Below are 7,451 nucleotides of genomic sequence, written 5' to 3'. Positions count from 1 at the left end.
ACAAGAAAATAAAGAAGCTCCTACTATTAATATCACATCAAACGCACATATACAACACAAATATCATTGCTCAGATCAATTTGTCAGGCGGTGCACGTTATAGAGGTGGTACTCGTATTTAGAGTAATGGTACATAGTCATAAAATAAAAACGGACACTGTCCGCCCCGCATCAATATGTATCGGCGCCGAACTAGATTTACCTCACCATCACCAGCCCCCGCTGAGGCTCATTTTAACTATACTAACACATTAATTCGAAAGTTCTTCCACTCGACTCGGCCTCAGCTGAACATTTTGGTATTTTAAATTTTCTCAACGTGACGACTTTACTCACTAGAGTCGAGCATAAATACAGGGTGTTAGTAACATCGTAAGGAATACTCAGGGGGATGATTCAGACCATGATTCTCTACGACACTACTGGCTGGTAGTGCAGAAGGGAATAAATATTCCCCACGGCACAACTGGTAGTGCGGCTTGGTAGTGCGGTGGGGAAGAAGGGATTCTGAGTTAATATCAAGTGGAATTTTTCGTTGCAAAATTCAATTTTTTTTTAGATTTTTCTAAATCATTTTCAATTCAATCATTTTCATGATATCAAGTGGAATTTTCAGTCGGAAAATTCATGATTTTTTTTGTGTTTTTTAATTATTTTCAGTTCCATACTTTTGCGACGGAAAGTTTCACTTGATACCTATCAACTCAGAATCATGGTCTGAATCATCCCCCTGAGTATTCGTTACGATGTCACTAACACCCTGTATTTATGCTCGACCCTAGTGAGTAAAGTCGTCACGTTGAGAGAATTTAATATACCAAAATGTTCAGCTGAGGCCGAAAAATTTTCGTTACGATGTCACTAACACCCTGTATATTATCATACTGCCAAGAAAATAATACGAAAATAAGGACTTCATGCCTCTATTCAGCCTCACTGGAGTTAAATCGAGGTAAGGTTGAGGTGAGATTGAAGCAGTCTCAACTGAGAACAGAATCGAGGAAAGTTTTGGTGAAGAGGGGGCTTAAAATGGCCACATCGAAGCAATTCATCTAAGAAAGCAATATTGCAATTTGACATTTGCGCATGTAAAAGTAAGTGCGCAATGCAAACAAATGTCAAATAGCAATATTGCTTTCTTAGATGAATTGCTGCGATGTGGCCATTTTCACCCCCCAGTTTTGAATATGGATAAGCCATTTTAGAAGTAAGGGAGGCAGACTGTCTGTCATAGAGCAACGCGGCCCTCCGGTGAGCGCATGCGCTCTGAATATCAACAGCAGATATGGAACACTTGTTTTTTTTTTATTTTTCGATGACGCCATTCAAATATTATATTACCTTACAATAACACAACATAGTTACATAAAAAATAACATTTAACAAATGTCATCATCGGTTTTTATTACATCTGTAATTTTGTCACGTATTTTTCATATTACCGTAAAAACCAGATAAAGCGTATACTTACCTAATAAGTATAATATCTTATGTCATTTGTATGAGTAAAACTTAGTCATAGAAATAGAGTAAACAATTGATAAAATTGTCATTATTAAAACCAAATTTCCGTTCAAAAATGTTTTTTTTTTCCTATATATCAATCAGTAAACTTTAGGAAAACACATCACTGTAGTGCGCATGTCAGAATGAGGGTTATCTGAAATGACGTCACAATACTAATTCTTGAGATGTAAGTAAGGGAAAGTTTTACGGGAGACCGCTTGCCAAAATGACGCAAACTAGTAAAGAATGACAATAAAGAGTATACAAGCAAACATACTACGCTATGTATAGAACGGTAACTTCCCGCCCCGCACCGATAAGGACGTAATATACGATCCCGACGACCCGATTACTCTAGCCATAGAGGCAGCCAATCAGCTCGCGACACTAAACACTTCAGGACCCCGATACCGACCCCGCCGGCGTGGTCGACGATTTCCCTCAATCAGCGCTTATCGCTATCGACCCGCCAGGGTCGATTAATTCTTTCATCACGCCCTGAGCCGAGGTTCGCGCCCAACTGGGCACCCTCAGACCTGTTGTCTTAAATGTTGTACCGGGTGAGAGCCTTCAGCGCTCCCCATTTGTCCGGCCAAATAGTTAATGCCATCTGCGGCAAATCTACAATAAGTCACATTAAAAAAAAGCCCCGCACCAATTCGTATCGGGCGCCGACATCATCCCCTCTGGGACGTGCATCGTCTCTTGAATTTGTTCCATGTTCAAATTCAATTCAAATTCAGATATGTCTTTATTCTGTAGGTAACATAGTTACAATTTGAGTCGACAATTTTTACGTAACGAACGTTTCAACCGCCTAAAACTACTGCAGCTTATCACAACCTGTAGAGCCAAGGAAAAGAAGCTGCAAGAGACACCTCAGCACTGGCCAACGACGTTCTTAAAATAATAAGTAAGTACATAAAATATTGTTATACAAAAAATATATACTTAAAATAAAAAAAAGTAAATTGAAATATTGTTATTGTTGTTGTTTGTTTGTCAGTAAAACATGACTGTAAACTCTTTCTCTTCCCCTTCCTTTCTTTATCTTCTCTTCCACGATGTATTTAATAAATTCGTCGTGTCTGAACGTTATCGAGGACGGAAGAGGCAAGATAAGAGAACATCTAAAAAACCTTTAAAAAAAAGGTTAAAAAAAGAAAAAGATTTCTTTACTTTTTAATTCATGTTATTTGGTCTATCTCTTATTTTCGGACGTGTTTGGAACCGAACTGTTTGGCGGGAACGTGAACGACAATGTTGCTTTCTTCCATTTCTTTCTTTTATTAAGTATCTAAATAAGTAACTAAATACGAAGTGGTGTTTTGTACTTAACGATCGCATTAAGTTAGTCGGAAAACATTCGCGGTAGTGTTATTATATCGAAATATTCAATAAACAAAGTGTACCTATCGATTTTCGCTTCGTGGCAAGAAGCCGCTTCATAACTGGACAGTTAATGCGGACATTTTAGTTAATTCGTTTGGGGTTCGGAGTAGGAGTCAGCTCCAAAGATGGGGGCTTAGAGTTCATCATTCCTCGTCATCACCTTTGATCATTTCATTAATTATCATTATGAAAAAATATATATAAGACTTGGCTGTATGTGCATAGTTTCCTTTGCCTTGCCCTTCGGAGAAAAAAGAGTTTGTAACCTTTTGTAACTACCTACTTAAAGTAAATTATATGCTACAGAAGACTAAGCAGCATGGTCTTATAATCTTAGCCTGACCCACAAATGGGTAAAAGGAAAAAAAAAGTAAATTATCTATATGTGAAGTGGCAAAACAACCAGGGGGATTAAAATAGCCACATCGAATCAATTCATCTAAGAAAGCAATATTGCTACAGTTGTTTGCATTGCGCTTTACTTACTTTTGTATGCGCAAATGTCAAATTGCAATATTGCTTTCTTAGAAGAATTGCTTCTATGTGGCCCTCCGAAGGACGTAATATACGATCCCGACGACCCGATTACTCTAGCCATAGAGGCAGCCAATCAGCTCGCGACACCAAACACTTCAGGTCCCCGATACCGACCCCGCCGGCGTGGTCGACGATTTCCCTCATTCAGCGCTTATCGCTATCGACCCACTAGGGTCGATTAATTCTTTCAAATATTTTTCCTCTCAGACGACGCCCTGAGCCGAGGTTCGCGCCCAACTGGGCACCCTCAGGCCTGTTGTCTTAAACGTTGTACCGGGTGAGAGCCTTCAGCGCTCCCCATTTGTCCGGACAAGTAGTTAATGCCATCTGCGGCAAATCTACAATAAGTCACGTCAAAAAAAAAAAATCTACGTGGCCATTTTAATCCCCCAGCGCTTTTTGCTACAATCTACGAATGGTGAAAGTAATCATACTACACACATATTATAACAATGTGGAAGTAAGTAATGAATTGTTTAGTTTCGGAGAGTTTTATCTAGGAAGGTATCATGCGAGTACGGTTACAAGTGCTAATTGACAACATTTCATTTTTACTAAGGTGCCTTAAATCGAAAACCATTTCGAGATATTTCTATGATTTACACAAAACACATTTTTTCAGATTTTTTAATTCAGTAATAATAGAAATATATTGAAAAATCCACGAGGTCAGAAGAGGAAGGCATAATAAGTTCAGACCTTTACATAAAAATTATAAAAAAAGTAAATGTCATACATAACATGACACTTTGTTTGCGACTTGTTTTAAATACGCATGCAAAGGTACATTACATTATACTGCCTTCATTCTATCAATGGCAGAATCCAAATTTCAAAAAATATTTTTTGTAACTTCTAGTGGAAAAATCTTGAAAAGAAAAAATACGTGTCTTCTATTTAAATAAGTACTTTCAAAATAGCACAAAAAAACCACGGCTTAAAAATTTGAAATGTTGTCAATTATGTATAAGTATACTTTGATAACATGACACATTAACTTTTTTGACAAATTAAACCGTAAGTCTCATTAAATGGCTTTTTGGCGGGAAACGGGAACGGGACAGTTGCTTTCTTCATTGAATAATCTAAATAATTAATACGAAGTGGTGTTTTGTGGTTAATGATCGCATTAAGTTAGTCGGAAGACATTCGCGAGTGTTATTATATTGGAGTATTCAATAAACAAAGTGTATCTGCCTATTTTCGCTTCGTGCCAAGAAACCGCTTCATAACTCGAAAGTTTATGCGGACTTTTGAGTTAATTCGTTTGGGGTTCGGAGTAGGAGTCTACTCCGAGGGTGGGGGCTTAGGTTTCATTAATTATCAAGAAAAAAAATACGTAAGTTATGGCTGTATGGGCATAGTTCCCTTTGCCTTACCCTTCGGGGAAAACCAAAACAAAAAAAAAATCATTAAATGTCAAATAAGATAGTGCGACACGGTTCTAAAGTGGGTACATGATATTTGTACAACACTCTGTCTAGTGAGCCCTTACATAGATAAGGCGGATGACAAATTATGTCGTTTTCTAGAAGATTGAATGTTCTTACTGATAACCTCTCTCAGTGTCATGTACTACACGATGTTGGTTAGTGATTGATGTATGTTACATAACATATAAATTAATATAAAAAACATAATATTACAATATACGCAAGCGATGTCCTTTACACTCGCTATCTTTATCATTTTCTTAGCAACTTTTTTTAACAATATCAATCATGTATATGCAACTCGGATTTTTCTATAAATCCATACAAAAATCTCATTCTTACAGTGTGCCGACTGCATAAGTGCGAGCGAGACACAGTCTACGCCCTCTCTCCCTTACTCCCTAGTGGATTACGGTCATTTAAGTACGTTGAAGGACGTTATATACGATCCCGAAGACCCGATTACTCTAGCCATAGAGGCGGCCAATCAGCTCGCGACACCAAACACTTCAGGACCCCGATACCGACCCCGCCTGCGGCGTGGTCGAGGATTTCCCTCAATCAGCGCTTATCGCTATCGACCCTCTAGGGTCGCGAGAAGCGCTGAATTCTTTCAAATATTTTTACTCTCAGCCGACGCCCTGAGCCGAGGTTCGCGCTCAACTGGGCACCCTCAGGCCTGTTGTCTTAAAAGTTGTACCGGGTGAAGCCTTCAGCGCTCCCCATTTATCCGACCAAGTAGTTAATACCATCTGCGGCAAATCTACATTATGTCACATAAAAAAAAAATACGGTGCGGTCTGACTCCGCAGTATACCTTCCTTGGTGGCAGGAGTTACCCACCTGCTGAACACAGAGCTGGAAAAGGGGAATTAGTGGACCACAAGTTTTATTACCGCAAACAAAATCCCGTGACCAGGGCCGCGCTGGTCTCGAACATAACATACATAATATAACATAAATAGCCTATACATACAGGGTGTTAGTGACATCGTGACGAAAACATTGAGGGATGATTTACATCATGATTCTAAGTTGATATCAAGTGGAATTTTCCGTCGCAAAAGTCTCTCTCTCTATTTAAGAGCTGCGCTCTTGTCGGTGGAGCAATCTCCATTCCTCTCTTCTTCCCGCCAAAACCTTCACCTCCCGATACGACACGACCGGCACCTCCTCTTTTATTTGTTTCATAAATGTTCTCCTAGGTCTACCCCTTCCTCTCTTCCCTTCAATTTTTCCTTCTATAATGTTTGTTATAAATGAATCGTGTCGTATTAGGTGGCTAATCATATTTCCTCTCCGGTATAGAGAACCGGAGAGGTCGCAAAAGTATACAACTGAAAATAATTAAAAAAAAACACCAGAATTTCATGATTTTTCTGTCAGGAAATCCCATTTAATATCAACTGAATCATGGTCTAAATCATGACGCCAGTGTGACAAAAATGATCAAGTTAAAACAAAGTCACAATCCCGTTTTTTCCCTAAAATCCAATTTTCCTTGAGTATCAGAGTTGTGGTGGAGTCTGATTACCTACTACATATCATGGGTTTCACGGGATGATTCACTTATGCATAATACCTACCAGTTTGTTTTTGTAAACGTTAGTGAAGTGTGAAGTACCCGTATTCTAAGATGCTAACTCGAAAATTCCTCCACACTCAGCTCATCCTCAGCTGAGCATATTGGTATTTTAAGTTGACATTTAAGTCCTCGAATTGACCTTACTGGGAGTCGAGCATATCATACAGCAGAGCATAGTTACCGTTCTACAGGTGCGTAGTATTATGCTTTATTATATCACGTATTTAAGGCGCCACATCTCTATATAAACAAAGCCATAGATAAACGAGCAGGCAAACTACCTGTACGGTTTTTGACGATGATTTTAACAGGACAAACATAAAATAATCTGAAGTAGTTGTTATGTACCTGTAATTTTTCGCACGTACTTATAAATGCCCACTTATAGCAAAGTAATAAAATAATGATTACATCGATTTGTATCGTGAAAAACCGTTTTCGTTTTAAGCGTGGTTCTTAGCTTGATACATTAATATAAATACCTAACAATTATTATACCCCTGTCGCGTAGTCGACGATTTCCCTCATTCAGCGTTTATCGCTATCGTATCGACCCACTAGAGTCGATTAATTCTGCCAAATATTATTTTCTCAGACGACGCCTTGATTCAAGGTTCGCGCTCAACTGGGCGTTGATCAGATCAGGCCTGTTGTCTTAAATTTTGTACCGGATGAGAGCCCTCAGCGCTCCCCAATTGTCTGACCAAGTAGTGAATAATGCGGCAAATCTACAATAAGACACGTCAAAAAAGAGGGGTTTGGTCTCCGAAACGCATATCTCGGCAATGTGGGTTTCCTCACAATGTTTTCCTTCACCGCTGAGTACGTGATGCACATTTATGATCGAAACATGAATTCGAAAAGAAATTCGGAAAATTGGTTTAGGACCGTGGTTTCGAACCTGCGACTCCACAGTGAGAGACAAGCTTTCTTCCGACGTTCCAGCTTTCTATAAGTACTACCTATTGATTAGGTATTCCATGCTCCCAGTCTCGCAG

Source organism: Pectinophora gossypiella, chromosome 21 (genome assembly GCF_024362695.1).
Source record: "Pectinophora gossypiella chromosome 21, ilPecGoss1.1, whole genome shotgun sequence".
Classification (NCBI taxonomy): Eukaryota; Metazoa; Arthropoda; class Insecta; order Lepidoptera; family Gelechiidae; genus Pectinophora; species Pectinophora gossypiella.
Note: the sequence above shows the minus strand (reverse complement) of the source record.